This window comes from Amblyomma mixtum, chromosome 1 (assembly GCF_055824585.1).
Source record: "Amblyomma mixtum isolate Tamu chromosome 1, ASM5582458v1, whole genome shotgun sequence".
NCBI classification, from domain to species: domain Eukaryota; kingdom Metazoa; phylum Arthropoda; class Arachnida; order Ixodida; family Ixodidae; genus Amblyomma; species Amblyomma mixtum.
This window is the reverse complement of record NC_143012.1, coordinates 159,459,015-159,476,523: the sequence shown is the minus strand read 5'-3', so window position 1 is coordinate 159,476,523 and position 17,509 is coordinate 159,459,015. Positions and strand designations below refer to the sequence as shown.

At 46.8% G+C, this 17,509-nt stretch overlaps 1 pseudogene; it reads right to left on the bottom strand.

Annotated features, from left to right (window-relative positions):
* Positions 1–10,686: 10,686 nt before the first annotated feature.
* Positions 10,687–17,276, bottom strand: LOC149369520 (uncharacterized; annotated as a pseudogene).
* Positions 17,277–17,509: the final 233 nt, after the last annotated feature.

Below are 17,509 nucleotides of genomic sequence, written 5' to 3'. Positions count from 1 at the left end.
TATGTGAAAAGCCTCCAGACATTCACGTGCCTTCTTATCTGCGCTTTTCCCAAGAATCTTAGTCTGACTCAATCGTGCCTCGCATCCGTCGCAACCCATAATATGCGCTACCAAATGTGCATATTTATCCTTTAAATCTGATAAATTTCGGGCATGTTCCCCCAAGCGCTCGTTGATGCAGCGCCCAGTCTGGCCAACATAGGTCTTCCCACACGTTAAGGGGATAGCATAGACCACTCTTTACCTTTCTTGCCCTCCTCCTTCTTTTTCAGTGAAACTTCGCCATATAAAGGCGCTGCCTGGTTTCAATAAAATTAGTTGTGAGTTAGCGCTTTGTGTCTCGTCCTTGTCTTTTCGTGGTTTGCATGCTCTGGCGCTATTTTCTTCAAATCAAAAAATGCTGTAACTGGGTGCATGTTCAAGATATAATCAGTGTCACAGCGCGATAACAGCAGTTTTCGATGTCACCTAAACAGCAAATGTAGCAAAAATTGTGGCATGTTAAAACATATTAATGACAATTCCGGATAAAAGGAATTTTCTAGGTGGCTTCCGAGGTGGCTTTCTAGGTATCTCTTGCCGCGTGAGATACTTGAGACAGTTCAAACATAAGGTAGGAACTGCATTTCTGGAAAGCACGGGCCTCTTTTCCGCGTCAAGTAGCACTCTTCCATTGAACTCCGCGTAATATGCCCCGGATATCGCGTCCTGTGCAAAATGCTTGGCGCACACATGGTCAGTAGGCATTAAAGTCCGGTCTGCTCTAGGCATCGCACGGCGGCACTTCTCGGAACACTGTCGGAAGTAGCTTTGAGTAATGGCATACGCAGCGCACAAGTCCAGTAGCCCGAACTGCAGTTGGGCACGACGCACTTTCTTCCCATTGCGCAGCACTCGCAAGATGTGGGCTACTCTGTTGACGATAGCAAAACATACGGTCTTGTTGCAAAATAAAAGAACGCGTTTAAAACAGCACAGAAGTGCAGCCGCACACTCATAAATGTGGCAGGAACACATGCGCAGAGCCGCGCCACGCCGGACCGAGCCGCCAAGCGTGGGCCCGCCTTTCGCAGCGCCCTCTAGGTTAGCGACCGGTTGCCATGGCAACACCCGCTCCCTCCCCCGAACATATTGTGGCCGCGAGCAGGCGGCGCGCTCGCACGCGGCGGGAGGAGAGTGTCAACACCTCAGTATATTATTCTTGCACCGTGGCCAGGACCACATATACAAAGAGGACCTTTCCATGTCCTCCTTTCCACAGGCATGACGCCACCGCCATAAGATCGAAAAGTGATCGAGCAACAAGGAACACCGTAGCAATATTTTTCTTTTCGTACACGTGTGTTGCAAGCGTTGCGTGCATCTTCGGATATCACCTCGATGGAGTTCTCGGGGAGAAATACATCACAGCAGGCGAGCGAAGAGATTTCACATTAGACCTATTTTCGCGTCAAGCAAAGGCCTGGGAACGTGTTGTGCGTGAATGAGTGGTGGTTACTGAAACGAACTAAAAATTGTAAAATGTGTCCTAAAGTGCTAGCTTTCTTTCTGATGAATGTACAAACATTTCCGCTGCAAGTTGAATAACGCGGTTGGCAAAAACGAATGTGGTAATAGAAAACAGACAAAGCCTGAGCGCATCAGCGTCTGGCTGTCCGCTTTGGGCCATGTCTGTGCATGATTCTTCAGGAATGTGCAAAACGAAGTTCATATACTAACTACATTGCGAGCGTTGTTGTGTGGGTATACCGCGAATGCATCTTGTATAGAGCTTTTTATCGAAAACAAGCAAAATTACTATTTGTGAGCCATGTGAGGAGGTGCAACAGCCTCTGCTGCTATGCCTGTTCGCTGGACAGGTGTATGAACTTAATGAACTTATGAACTTAATGCCACGCATGGCGTTACTATCTGCGAAACCTGCGAATGTAATTCTGCGCCCCTAAGGTCGAAACATATATAAACACATGTCAGCTATAGGTTTTCTTGGGATCGACGCGCACTTGTTTTCTTTTATTTCTTGATCTCTCGAGCAATGTACAATTTGTATGATGGGGGTTTGCTAAAGGCACTGGGACCCCAGGAGAAGGGCGGCAACAATCCGTGGTCGGCGAAGGCGAGATCACAGCACGCGCAGCGATGGCAATGCTGCCGCTAAACAGAACGGTCGTCTTCGTCTTTACAATTGCCCCCGGGGAAAAGAGCCAACCTGGCGACTTAGGGCGCGGGCAGGATGGCTGGGTCGTAGAATGGCTTGAGGCGCTGGACGTGAACAGTCTCGCGTCCACGGCAGCGGCGGTCAGAAGACGGCACGAGAGGTTCGACTGTGTAATTAACTGGAGATGTACGCTCCAGGACACGGTATGGGCCATGGTATTTGGCGAGAAATTTTTTCGACAGGCCCGGAGTATTTGTCGAAATCCAGAGCCACACAAGGAAGCCATTGGAGAAGTGTGGCGTTGTTTGATTGAGGTCGTGGCGGGATTTCTCTCTGCACTGGGTGTCAGTCGTGAGAGCACGGGCGATGCGGCGACGTTCTTCAGCGTGCCGGGCGGATTCAGAAAGGTGTATACTCGGAAGCATCGGGTTGGTAGGATAGAATGGTGCCGATGGCAGCAGAACGGTGACGGCCGTAAAGGAGAAAGAAAGGAGAAAAGCCGGTAGTGGACTGCGTTGAGGTATTGTACGCGTAGGTTACATACGGCAGGACAAGATCCCAGTTTGACTGAACTGAAGAGACATACATAGACAACATGTCAGCGAGGGTACGGTTAAAGCGCTCGGTGAGACCGTTCGTGTGCGGATGATATGCGGAGGTGGTTCGACGAATTATATTGCACTTGGTGAGCAGTGCTTTCACGACATCCGACAAGAAGACGCGGCCTCTGTCGTTCAGGAATTCGCGAGGGGCGCCGTGACGAAGGATGAATCGGTTTAAAATGAACGAGGCAACCTGTGAGGTTGTGGCAGCTGGAAGGGCGGCGGTTTCGGCATACCTTGTGAAATGGTCAACCGCGACGATAGCCCAACGATTGCCGGCCGAAGTGTACGGGAGGGGACCGTATAAGCTAATGCCGACGCGGTCAAATGGGCTTGGCGGGCAAGGTAGCGGCTGCAATTCTCCAGCAGAACGATGAGGAGGTGGCTTGCGACGTTCACAGGTAAGGCATGACCACACGTATTTGCGGATGAATATGTACATGCCACGCCAATAATATCTTAGTCGGATCCGATCTAAGGTCTTGAACACTCCGACATGACCACACGCCGGGTCCGCATGAAAATGGGCGCAGGCTTCCGAGCGAAGGTGACGGGGAATAACTAGCAACCACTTGCGGCCGTCTGAGGTGTAGTTGCGTCGATAAAGGAGGTTATCACGAATTGAGAAATGGAAAGCATAGCGGCAAAGAGCGTGCAAAGGCGAAGCAGCCGTAGGGTTGGTGCGGAAGTAAATAAGAGAAGAGATCCATAGGTCGGCACGCTGCGAGGAAGGCATGGCGCTGATGTGAAGCATCGGTGAGGAGGCGTCGAAGGTGGAAAGACTGGAAATATTGGATGGAAGTGGGCAGCGGGATAGAGCATCGGCGTCTTGATATTTGCGGACAGTACGATACACGACGCGGATATCGTATTCCTGGAGGCGAAGGGCCCACCTCGCGAGGCTACCGGATGGGTCTTTCAGAGAGGAAAGCCAGCATAGCGCATGGTGATCGGTCACGACTTCAAACAGGCAGCCGTAGAGGTAGAGGCGGAACTTGGTAAGGGCCCAAACTATCGCTCGACACTCTTTTTCATCGACCGAGTAGTTCGGTTCAGGCTTTGTCATCATGCGGCTGGCATAGGGAACGACGTATCCGACGAAGCCAGATTTGCGTTGTGCGAGTACGGCGCCGATGCCTACCCCACTGGCGTCAATATGGACCTCGGTAGGTGCGGTTGGGTCGAAATGGCGCAGTATCGGTGGTGCGGTGAGGATACGGCGCAAGGAACCGAAGGCGTCGTCACAAACTTGGGACCACAGAGAAAGATCGGAACTGGCGGACAGAAGTTGTGTCACAGGTGCAGCATTTGAGGCAAAGTTTCGTATAAACCTACGGAAGTAGGAGCACAGACCCAGGAAGCTGCGCAGATCTTTGATAGAAGTAGGTCGAGGAAACGCAGCCACAGCACGAAGTTTAGCCGGGTCTGGACGGACTCCATCCTTGGAAACAACGTGGCCTAATATGGGAAGTTGGCGGGCGGCAAAATGACACTTCTGTAAGTTGAGCTGAAGGCCGGCGTCAGAGAGAGAGGTCTAAACGTGCTTCAGGCGGTAAAGGTGAGTGTCAAAGTCAGGCGAAAACACGACGATGTCGTTGAGGTAACAGAGGCATGTCTTCCACTTCAGCCAACGCAGAATGGTATCCATCACCCGCTCAAAGGTGGCAGGAGCATTACAAAGGCCGAAAGGCATCACAGTAAATTCATATAGGCCGTCAGGAGTTCCAAAGGCTGTGTTGGGGCGATCGACCTCTTTCATGGGTATCTGCTAGTACCCGGAACGTAAATCTGAAGAAGAAAATATTTCGGCACCTTGCAAGCAGTCTAACGCGTCATCTATACGTGGCAGGGGATAGACGTCCTTGCGCGTAATCTGTAGACGTCCTTGCGCGTAGACAGAAACGGATGGAGCCGTCTTTCTTTTTGACAAGCACAACTGGCGAAGCCCAAGGACTGCTTGAGGGCTGGATGACGCCGCTCTTGAGCATTTGGTCGACTTGATCTTCAATGACTTGGCGCTCGGTTGTCGCCCCACGATAGGGGCGTTGCCGTAAAGGAGCGTGGGCACCTGTGTCGATGCAATGTGTGACAGTCGAAGTTTGGCCCAGTGAGCTGTGATGGCAGTCGAAGGAGGCGCTGAACTGGTGGAGCAAGTGGAGAAGCTGCGTGCGCTGCGGCGGAGGAAGATCTGTGTCGATGGAGCGGAGAAACGTTTTTTTGTAGAGGAAGGAGTGGGTGTAGAAGATGGTGGGCTGAGCGCAGTGAGATTGATGTGCGATGCATTGTCAGTCTCTTCACGGGTTAGAATAGATGCGATGGGTTGGACACTGCCAACACATTCGCCACGGCGCAAAGCACTAGGGCAGGAGAACGGGTTACAGACTCACAGTATGGAGAGGCCAGCAGAAATAGTCAATACGGCGTAAGGCAGGGGAATACACTTGCGGTGGAGAAAAGTATGGGCTGGAGTGAAAATTAGTGTCATCACGGAGAGGGTCACAAGAGAGGCGCACAAAGACGGGAGAGGAAGGAGGCAGGTCAATGTCTTCGGCGACGAGGGTTTTAACACATGGCGACGAGAGAGAAGCGTCCGGCAGTGATTGGGGCAGAGCAGAGAACCCGACTTCAGCGCGAGCGCAATCTATGACAGCAGCATGACGACACAGGAAATCCCAGCCCAAAAAAACATCGTGAGAACAAAACGGTAGGACGACAAACTCGATCGTATATAGGACGCCTTGAATTAAAACTCGAGCGATGCAAGCTGCTGATGGCTTGATGTGCTGAGCGCTGGAAGTGCGAAGCGAAAGACCGGCAATTGGCGTCTTAACTTTCTCCAAGCGGCGACAAAGCTGTGCGTCTATTACTGGAATTGCGGCGCCAGTGTCGACAAGGGCCATGACAAATTCCCTCCACCGAAACGTCAATAAGGTTCGCAGGTGACACCTCAGCTCTTTGGTAGTTCGACGGGGACGCAGTTCTTGTGTCAGGAACTGCGGCATCTAGTTTTCCTCTTGAGAATTATTTAGGCGGCGACGCAGCGGGGAAATGGAGCGGCGTCGCGGTGAAGGGGAACGGCGGTTGGTAAGCGCTGAACGGTCGGGGGAGGAACGACGAGTCAACTGACGGGGCTCAGCAGACGCGGAGTACTGACGCGCTGGAGGCCAGTACCAGACAGGCGGTGCCGAAACTGGTAGACGGCGTTGTCAATGGCGGGCTACGTGCCATTACGCACGTGCCATTACGGCTACGGCTACGCAGGTGTAGCAAATAGGCCGGTTATCCGTTGTGCGCCAGCGATCTCGGTCTCGTGGAGAGGGTCGCAGATAAGGTGCCGGCGCCGGTACGGGCACTGACACTGTAGGGTACGTAGGCGGCTGAAGCATTAAGTCGGCGTAAGTCAGTGGACGGGCGAGAGGTCTTGGGACGACGTTGCCATAACTCAGAGGCGTGGCGACAGATCTGGGGGCGGCGTCAGCGTACGTCAGCGGAGCAGCGACATGTGATGGTTAATGGGCGGACGGAAGCGCCTCAGCAACCTGCTCTCGAATAGCATGTTGAAGAGCCGGGTCCAAAATGGTGGCGACCCCTGAGGGCTAGGCAAAAGAGAAAGCTGACGGGCCACCTCCTCACGCACAGAGTCTTTGACTTGCTGCAGCAAAGAGGAGTTTTCAGCTGCGGGTGTCAGTCCACCAAGTATGGGCAAGACGCCTAACAAACATCCCAAGCCAGAAGTTGCTGCAGTGGCTCAGTGGTTATGGTTCTCAGCTGCTGACCCCAAACGCAAGGGTCAGATCCAGGTTGAAGGAATCGCATTTCGATGAAGGCGAGATGTTAGAGGCCTATGTACTGTGCGATGACAGCGCATGGTAAAGAACCCCAGGCGGTCTAAATTATCTGGATTCCTCCACTATGACACCCTCATAGCCTGAGTCACTTTAGGTCATTAAACCCCATAAACCAAAGTTTTTCTCCAGCGACACTGGACTGAATCTGGGTTTACACAATACTGGAATCCAGTCTCTGAAATTTGGCAAAATGGAAAGGAGACAGGCAAACCTCTAAGAGCTAACCTGTGTGCAGTAGGGGTATAACTATCAGCTTCTGTCACAAAGGGGTCTGGGCTGCCTTCTTTGACAGAGGAAGCCTCACTAGCTTTTGAATGTTGTAATGTTGCCAGTGCTTTGTGTCGGAAACCTCAGACGCGACAAGGACACCAATATTGCCCGAATCGAATGGCTTTTCAAGGAAGTTCTCTTTGACCCTGTATTCATGGTTTTTCAAGGAAGTTCTCTTTGACCCTGTATTCACGGCCAATGATGCATGGTATCGATGTTGATGCCAGGCTTGCGAAATTGTCAATAACATTGGTTGTATCATTAACCACGCAACAGTTATCTGGAATCACAACCGTGAGCACAAGATTTGAAAACTGGGCTTATTTGTACCGGGGTGGCCTGCAAGCAATTGGAAGAGGGACGTCTGCTTGCTCTCTTCTGAAGGTGACACCTGGTGAAGATGAATTGGTCAGTGCATCTCTTCCTTCTCATTCTTTTAAGCGATTATACAACTGAGCAAGCGGGGTGTTGTGGCTTCTGAGGAGGCGTTTGAAGAATTGCAGGTTGTTTTCGTACCGAAAATCACTGAAGCAGTCAAGTGGCCCCTGATTTCGGACATCGTTCGCGAGATGCAATACACAGTGTATGTTGTATGATACTTGGTCTTCTCTGGGTTTATTGGAACGTTAAACCCCAATAAACCAAACCAACCAAAATTCAAGCAAACGTCTCCACAAAGTAGCAAAAAAGATGTTCTGCATAGTCAACGTGTTCTCCCCAGCGATTTGAAGCTGCAAAAAGAACAGAACTACAGTGCAAGCTGAGCAAATTGTTCTACAGTGCTCGAGGCAGGACTGATCTGAGAGTCACCACCCCAGCATAGAATAGAAAAAAAACCTAAACTCATCACCTTCCACCTCTCAAATTCTGCTCCGCTCCTTGTCTTCCAGACCGATTCACATGGAATATATGCAGCAAATGCAACATTTTGCGCTGACAACTCCCTCCACTTCTGAGGTCCGAGGCGCACATGCAAGGACCCACATAGCCAGAGATGTAGCAATGTCTTGGTGACTCCGAGACAGAGAAGGTACATATAATCAAGAGGAGCAGTGTTGATGTAGTCGATTGGAAGAGTCGTTAATACTGAAGTGTCGTTACGGTGATCCGGGTCAGTTTGCTGCCGAAAGGAATCATCTGTCCGTAATACTGGACTTTTTGAAGAGCAAACAAGCCGCCTGTTTACGTATGCACCTTCCGCAATGCACTTTGGGCACCCGGAATAGCCCATGTGGCCCTTAATGCCAAGCACGAAAGAACGGGCTGGTGCGTCAGAAATGAAGCTTTTCACAGACATCTGGAATATTTTCCCCTTCATGTCCATCCCACGTGACATCAGGTGCTTTAGTTCGGCCACAAATGGTCCCAAGAAATCTTTAGCCGAATCTGGCTTTGACGGCCCAGCAAGGACTCCAAAAACTAAAAGGGACATCTTCTCAATCTCAGCAATCCTCCACTGAGTAGCTCAAACCTGCATTCTAGAGCTTCTCGAAATAGGCAGTCCATCAATGTTAAAAGCAATGGTGATTTATGAGATTTTGGGAGCTGCCTGACCATGAATGAGGCTCAACTGATGCTCGAAACCAAAATGGCAGTAGCTACCAGGGGGCATTTGAGTTACTTGCGAGGTACCGTGTGTGTCGCAGGCTGTTTTCAGCAAAGTGCGAGCATCGCTCGGTAGAGTAGCTGGGTCCAGTGGGTTAGAGTTTACAGCGGCATCAAAGAACTGTGCGGTGTATTCTCATCAAGAGCCCAACGCCTTAAAGATGCAAACCCGTCACTGGATTCGGCAGATGAATCTGCATTCGCGCAATCAGCCTCGGAAACTTGGCAACATCTAAGCGGCGATGCAAGAAAACCTCTAGGAGCATATTTCTGGAGGCCTATTTGTCATGGAGGACGTTGTGTGTCTGAGATCAGATGCATGTGACAGCTCAACATCGATGTGACCAGTATCCAAGCTGTCAAAATTAGAGGCACTGTCACTGTCATCGGAAGAATCTAGATCATGTTGAGCTGGATCCAGCATTTCCTGCTCCTCTGCGGTGTTATGGCACGGTCGCCCAATGCTTTCAATGGTCGCCTTCGTCAACTTGTATGCCTTCTTGCGTATATGCAACTTTTCCTTGTACTTAGGCACGATGACCTGCGAGTGAAGGGCATGCGTTACCAAAAGGCTCCGAAACGTCAACGGGGTTAGTTTTTTTACAAACATTTTTATCACACTTTAATTAACTGCTTATTGACTCCTGGCAATAAATTCTTTTGATATTCAATTCACAGTTTATATACTTTTTGTGTCCAGTTTCAATTTACAATTGGCCATCATATTCCAATTAGCTGTTTATTAACTCAACTCGATAGACCGGCAACTCATATTTAGTTACATGTTTATAAACTTTCAGTTCACATTTAGTTGCATGTTTATTAACTGTCAACTCATCTTTAATTGATCTGCAGTTCACATTTAATTGACAGTTTATTTATAATGTAAATGCATGCAGTCGAGAGTTTATTAACTCTCAGTTCACATTTTGTTGTGTGAAATTTATTAATTCTCAATTCATATTTAATTGAAATGTAGTTCGCACTTCATTGACTGTTTGTTGATAGATGCAAATGCATGCAGTCGAGAGTTTATTAAATCTCAGTTCGCATTTTGTTGCATGTTTGTTACCTCTCAATTCATATTTAATTTCCTGGGAGTTAACATTTAATTGCCTCTTCATTCCAATTTTTATTTAATTGACCTGCAGTTACAGTTAAATGACTGTTTATGGATAGACCAAAATACATTCAGTCGAGAGTTTATTAGATGTTTATAAATTGTTCTGAGTTACATAGTGCATCCCCTATATGCATGTGCTGTGCTCAAAATCACAGTACAGTGGTACTTTTGCAAAAAAGGAAATTCACAAAATTTGTTGGTCTTATGTGCACACCTCTGCTCAAGATCACTTGCTGTGCAAATTTCACACAGCATTCATGCCCATAAAGAGTTTCTTTTCCGCGACTGTACACTTGCTGATTGAGCACATTTTACAAGCATAGCGAGTGAAATCTAGAAAGGTAAGCAAGAAACATTACAACAGACTGCATCTGTAATAAATTGCTAAAAAGTTTCCAATGAGGCAAACAAAGAATACAAGGAATGGACAAAGATGTAAACGAAAATCACATATCAGTTAGGAGCCACAACCATAAAAGCATTTTTTTCATACAACTCTGTAATATCAGTCAGTAATAAATGGAACAAAAAACGTGACCCTTCATGTTCTACCATATTTAGTAGAAATTTCGGGCAGCAAAAGCCATTTCATATACCGAAGTGCACATGTGGTACCATTTTAAATCTGAAAGGCGCGATGGAAATCATTTGCACATACCATGACAACACAAACAGCACATGATTGGGAAGAATGTCCACAGTGTATGATATCTAAGACTTGCTCGCGATATTGAGTAACGTAAGATTTATGGCAATTTTATGTAGGATGCAATTGATACATTTAGCTCACATCTAGACCTTAACCCCCAAATGTAGCACTATATTTGGTTTGAGCATTTGTACATCTTTTTCTTGCTGAAAAATCACATGAACATCAGAATGCATAGAGGCATATGCCAATAGAATGCAACCATTATACCACTTCCATCAGTTTGTCCCCCGGAATTAGGTATCATCAAAAGACAGATCAAAGCATTTCGCGGTTGTAATTCCAACAGATGGGTCACCCCTCACAGGCAGCTAGTGCCGTGAAGGTAAAGAAAGTGGCCTGACACAAAACTTTTATTGAACTTAAAACATTTATTTAACTTCCCTTGCCAGCAGCGTTGCTATACTGGTCTTCAGGCGAGCGGGATCACAGCCCTTGTACTCTCTTGCAGTGAAACCTAAAAAAATAGAGGTTGGCATCCAATTACAAACCAATCCGTTCCCTCAACAAACGCTTCAGTACACTGTTTCTATGAGTTTGATGGACAAGAATAAATTATATATTCAGCAGATTAGTTTTCAAATCACGACAGGACAATCCAGCAGCATGGTGTAAATGCCACAGATGTATAATTTAGGTAATTTTAACACAAATGCTATATCAGCAGTACGAATACTTTCTTTCCTGAAAACAAAATAAATGGAACAACCAAGTCATGTAACTATAAACACCTACACATGCCCAAAAAGTGCTCCACAAGAGCTGCAATGATAGTAAGTAGCTAAGGCCAATGATTGGTCAGTGGCAGCGCCACCGGCAACAAGTGAATGCATCTGAAACAAACTGATTTGTCAAAGAAAACATACACTCGTCAATGCTGCACAGGAAACAAAAGGAATTGACGCTTCGGTGCCAGTACGGGTGCCTTGATTACAGTGAAGCGAAGGAGAGGAAGGGGAGCTATATATGTTCGATTTTTCGAAGGGTGCGCAGGTATATCTCTGGGAGATTGAAACAGATCCGTTTAATCGTTTATGGCGTTGGCTGAATGTACAATGATTCTATGAGAAGGCTTTTTGGCAATGATTTTTCCTTTGCAATCACACATGCTGCGTCCCAGTCGATGATATGGCCAGTTTTCTGATGGTGTTGCACTAAACCGTTTCAGTTAGTTTTACCTCTGGCGACATCATTTTTGTGCTGTTTGAGCCTTGCCTTCAATTTTCCTGTTTATCCAATATTGGAAGCGTGACAATCACGACAAATGATCTTGCAGATCACACCCGGATAGATATCGAGGTCAAAAGGGTCCATGACTCGCAAGAGTCGTTGCTGAAGTTTCCATGAAGGAACGTGGGCCACTTGAACGTCATAATCTGAAAAGATCCGAGCAAGGTTCTCACTCACTCATGTGGGTATACGGAATCGGCGGCACCCGCTTCTTTGCACATTCCACAGTTCGGATTGCCAGAGCAGAGGCGCGTCGTTTTTGTGATCAAAGTGTTTGGGCTGGATAACCGTTCCGTATGACGTCTTGCCTGACCTGTTTTACTTCTGCTGCTCTGCACGTAGAACTTGAGGTTGAACAGAGACGCAGCGACTGAGCGCTTGTGCCCGATGGGATGGAATGACTGAAAGTTAGGTACCTTCCGGTGTGAGTGCGCTTATGATAGACGGTGGTTTGCAGAGAATGTGGTGAGCGTTCCACGAGGACGTCGAGGAAAGCGATGTGGCCACCCACCTCCTCCTCTAGGGTAAACTGAATGCTTTGCGTGTTCAGATGAGCTAGAAACCTGTGTACGTCTGGCCGGTTGATGATACAGAAGCAGTCATCGACATAGCGTGCAAAAAGCTGCGATGGAGGATCGAATGAGGAAAGTGCTGCAGATTCTATTGATTCTAAGGCAAGGTTAGCTCATACTACAGAAACTGCGGCACCCATGGCTGTTCCAAAAGTTTGTCTGTAGAAGTTCTCGTTGAAGGTGAAGTATTGGAGAGGCAGAATTCAACCGCGCTTTTAGGATATGCTCAAGTCCTAAGCGCAGAGCAGCAGAAATAAAACAGGTCAGGCAAAACCTGATACGGAACGGTTATCCAGCCCAAATACTACGATCACAGGAACGACGTGCCTCTGCTTTGAAAATCCCAACTGTGGCATGCGCAAAGAAGCAGGTGCCGATTCCGTATGCCCACATGGGTGAGTGAGAACTTTGCTCGGATCTTTTCAGATTATGACATTGTAGTGGCCGACGTTCCTTCATGGAAACTTCAGCAACGACTCTTGCTAGTCAAGGACCCCCTTGACCCCGATATCTATTCAGGTGTGATCTACAAGATTCCCTGTCGTGATTGTGACGCTTCCTATATCGGAGAAACAGGAAAATTCAAGACAAGGCTCAAGCAGCACCAAAATGACGTCGCCAAAAGGAAAACTAACTAAACGCTTTAGTGCAACATCATCAGGAAACTGACCATACCATCGATTGGGACGCAGCATGTGTGATTGCAAAGGAAAAATTATTGCCAAAACGCCTTCTCATAGAATCATTGTACATTCAATCAACGCACCACACGATTAACCGGACCCGCGGCAATCTCCATGAGCTGCACCTCGCACCCTTCGAAAAATTACCCATACAGGCGCCGAAACGTCAATTGCTTTCGTTTTCTGTGCATCAATGGCGAGTGTATGTTTTCTTTGACAAATCAGTATGAATTTCCTTCGCCAGACGGGATTCCGTCGAACCCTAGATTTCGTCTGACACAAAGTGCACATCGTTGGCTTGGCAGCGCTATCTGTGGATTCTGCAAAACTGTGAACTACCTGAATAGCTTTTCCTGAGCAAACTTCCAATTAAATATAGCACTTCCAATATTTCCCTCGCTTTATTACTGCTTTACTTTGTTTTTACTTACTGCTGCTACTCTAGCACCACCTGTCGGATATGGTCCCATGCTCACTACTCATCCTCACTGAAATTAACGTTGTGGCAGTGGTGTATCTCGATGGCCACCGAAAATTCCAATGGAGAGTGGCTCAGTGGGAATTGAGAGTGGCCGTGTGATGGGTATAAACACACATTTGTAAACTAGAGGAGAGTCTGCCATGTCATCCACAATGAGAAAATCATGAGGCATGGATGCCTGCTATTTCTGCTTGCATGCAGGCTACCTTAATTTTAGCTGTCCTCACCATTTATAAGGACTCAAAATCTAATTTTTGAAGTCTGCATACAAGTACGCCTAATGGCACCAACATTCAGTGCGCTGTTAAACAAGTAAAACAACCTTTTTACAGAATGAATACTACTTCCTATAGTCAACTGCAAGGCTAGTCTTATATAGTTTGACACAGCTTACCCTGCTTACATCATGCAGTTATTTGAGGACTGAAACATACCAAGAACAGCGCTCAGTCTGGCCGGATCCAGGGCCTCCTTAGGCTCAAGGTCTTTGCGGTCATTGGATTGTCGCCCGTAAAGTGATTTTCCCCGCAGCTCTTCTGCTGGGAAGACCAGGCGGAGCAAACCCCTGGCGAATTTCGAAGCGCTGCCAGGGTCATGCGCTAAGCAGCCGCTCCAGGGCACCCTCTTCCACTAGAATGCCCCCGCCAATGTCCACTTGTACAAATAAGTCATGGAGTGGTGAAACATGTTGATTTTCACATACACTTGTAAACCACAGTGTGCTAGCAAATGAAAAACACAAAATGGGACCAATCTTTTAACAAGCCATCATTACAAAATTAAAAAATTGCGTAAATGTTATCGGTTGTTATGTTTACCCAAAGCTGACCAATAAAAAATGCAGTAAATGTGTGCCTCACAATGTCGAGGACAGTACTATACGCAATGGCCACAGAGGGACACACTCTGTAATTTTTTTTTCGGTCACAAAATCCCATTGTTCGGCATTTGATGGCTTTGGTGTCATTAGTCCATTGCTAAAAGATGCATTTATTGTTAAGAGACTTCAATTCGAAGTTGAAAAACTTTTCCCCAACACTGATTCAAACTTGTCAATCTCTGATAACAATTGCCGAAAAGTGATGTAAACTGACACTAGCGTGGACACCGTGATTACCGGTGGCAAGTGGTGCAGCCTAGCTGAAAATGAAATGAAAACTACTTCCGGCCAGACGTTGAAGGCCTGAACAGCCGTCACTTCATTGATGCTTGCACCAGAAATACAATGGATCCTTTCCTGACCCCGACAATAACATTCTCACAAAACGATCCTGCCAGCACTTCAGTGACCTTAACCCCACATAGCGTGCGATACTTATTAGGGCTGAGGCAGCCAGTCTGGCAGGATAGCCCAAGCACACAGGAATCGGGAGCATTGACAGCAAGCCAGGCTACTGGTGCGGCAGCTGTCCCCGCCGAGCCACTGTCATGATTCATGAGTAGAGACTGGTATGTGAGGACATACTATAAGAATTTTGTAATAATAGTCATCATAGGGCTCGTTATGCAGTACAGTGTCTTGGTATGTTGACGAAGCAAATGTGCTGAGTGGTGCGTCTCGTGTAACATCAGCTAGCCACACTTGTTTTCATTGCTGTAGGTGCATGCTGCGATATGAACTTCGCCTGAGGAGCACCTAAAGGGGCACTTCTAGTTCTTCTGCTCCTCCGTACTTGCAAATCAAGGCGTGTAAACACCAAAACAACAAGGGCAAGCAACGCACCAGAACATAGAGAAACTCAGCTGGTTGTGCAAAATGGTGCAAACGGCACAGCTAGGCCACCACTGAACTGGCCAGGGCAGCAGTCGGTCCTATCATGCAACAGAGGGTTCCAAAAATCACTGGATCCAAGCGGGCTGCCATTGGAAACAGCCTGGCAACGTTTAATGGAAAGACCTTGCTGGGTGAGGCAGGCCTAGCAGTAGCGTTTGATAAGCGATCAATTATTGAATGAGATATCAGAGGGTTAGCAAAATTATGGGAACAGATGACACACTTACATCAATACGGAGTAGGCAAGTATTTTATCACTTTTTGCAGGAGAGTTGGGTTGTGTGAATAGTACGGAGTAGGCAAGTATTTTATCACTGCTTCCAGGAGAGTAGGGTTGTCCGAGTAGTACTTTTTTCGGAACTGAATCGAATACAAATAGCGAAGTCAAACTAAGAACCGAGTAGTGAAAGAACCAAATAGATACGAATAGAATATTTCTGTGATCATTCCATACTTGTGTGAATACTCGTACAAAACATATCCATGCGAAACAGTGAAGTACTAAGAGCGGCTAAGTCACAGGACTCTGTCGCTATCGGAAGATGCAATGGTGATCTCCGATTGAGGACACACGGCATTAATTAGGGCAGTATATTAAATCTGCAATCATCATGTCACATGCACAGGAAGCTTTCCTTTGGTATTAATTATGAGTGAACAACCTCGCACCAAATCCCGGTCAATGAGAAGGATGAGGTTTTAGCTATGGCCTCTGACATCAGACATGAATGCAGGGTTTGCTCAATCGGCCTGATGCCTGTCGCACTACTCAATATTAAAGCCATATCTATGAGTATAATAAACATCTCCACACAAATGGGCAAAGCCGCTCCGCTGAACCCTCCTTCCTGCAAAATTACCGTGGCTGCATGCTATGCGGCGTCAGAGTGAGCGCACTTTTTGAAACAGTCGTCAAAATAATAATAATAATAATAAATAAATAAATAATGGCGTGCCCATCCAAGCTTCCCCATACAAATTGAACTCGAGAAGCTCAAACCTGATTTGATTCATTTCCGAATAATTTTGAGCATGCACTATTTGAGTCACTATTTCAATTTTTTAAATGGCTGTGCGCCCCTAGCAGAGAGGCAAGAACTGTGTACACGATACTTGATCAATACAGAAGGCAAGGAGACGGCTGAAAGAAAGAAGATTGAGCACCGAAGCCACGATCACTAAGTTGTGGCTGAGGTTACAGCATTTTATGTCTCAACACGCCTATATTTAATGGGGGACGAAGGTCTTAAAACTAACATTTTTATCTATGGCTAGAATCTCATGAAATTTTGCACCCTGAGGCGTTTTTCTCTTCTGATTCCAAAAATGTAATCATAATTAAGCTGGTGCTCTTAGATGAAAAGTTATTCTAAATTTTAGAGTGTAATTAGGTAATTTCTTATGCAGCTTTAATGAACTTTCTAATTGCATTTTGTTGCTTTCAATTACATGAATTGATAGCCAGCGAATTCCCATACCCGATGACATTCTTACTTTTTTGTTTAGGCCACGTAAAAGTAGCAATTCACAATTAGCTTAACAAATTGCAGTGTAAAATACTGTGACCTTTTACTCTCGACACAATATATCACGATGACATGCCCTTAGAGAAAAACAAAGACTGTCAGCGGGTATGGGATCTCTCTGGCTATCAACTCATGTAAATAAAAGCAACAGAATGCAATGAGAAATTTCATTAAAGCTGCATAAGAAATTACTTAACTACATTCCAGGCTTTGTAAAATTTAAGACCATTAGCTGAATTGTGATTACATATTTGGAATCAGAAGTGAAAGATGCATCTGTGTGCAAAATTTCACGAAATCCTAACCATAAATGAAGGAGTAAGTTTTAAGACCCTCGTCCCCCATTAAACCAGGCTAGCATCAAAAGGTGTGGATGTGCAAAGCATCTAAAATTAACCAGATGTTAAACACCGCTTAGTGTACCTTGAATAAACCAGATTTCAGCCACGCCTTTATCTCCGGTTTCTTGGGCAAGCAGCTGCTATCATGTGCAGAGCGCTGCATTTATAATGAACTGCTGCTAAAAAATCACACCATCGTCAAATACCTAATGCAAAAAAATCTGCAAAAGCAGTTGGATTTACCCTCAATATGTAGTTGGACACTTTTACTCAAAGCTGAGGCATCACACGCGACAAAAATTACCTGGAGAGTGAAAGCGGGTCTAGAGTGCTGGTGGGTGGGTATCCCATCATGGTCGCAGCTGTTTCTAGAGGGCGGCTAGCTAACCCACTGTGTCCTTGAACTCAATTTGCCCATCAGTTTTTCATTCTGATGCTGCGTGGGCTTCAAGCTGATGTAGGAAGCAGGTGGGTTGCTGGTGAGTGGGGCGTTGGACCCTGCGTGACGATGGGTGGGTGGACAGCCCTTAAAGCCAAGGGTGCATGTGTGGGAGGTAGATGCTGCTAGTGGGGGGTGTAGGCTGCTC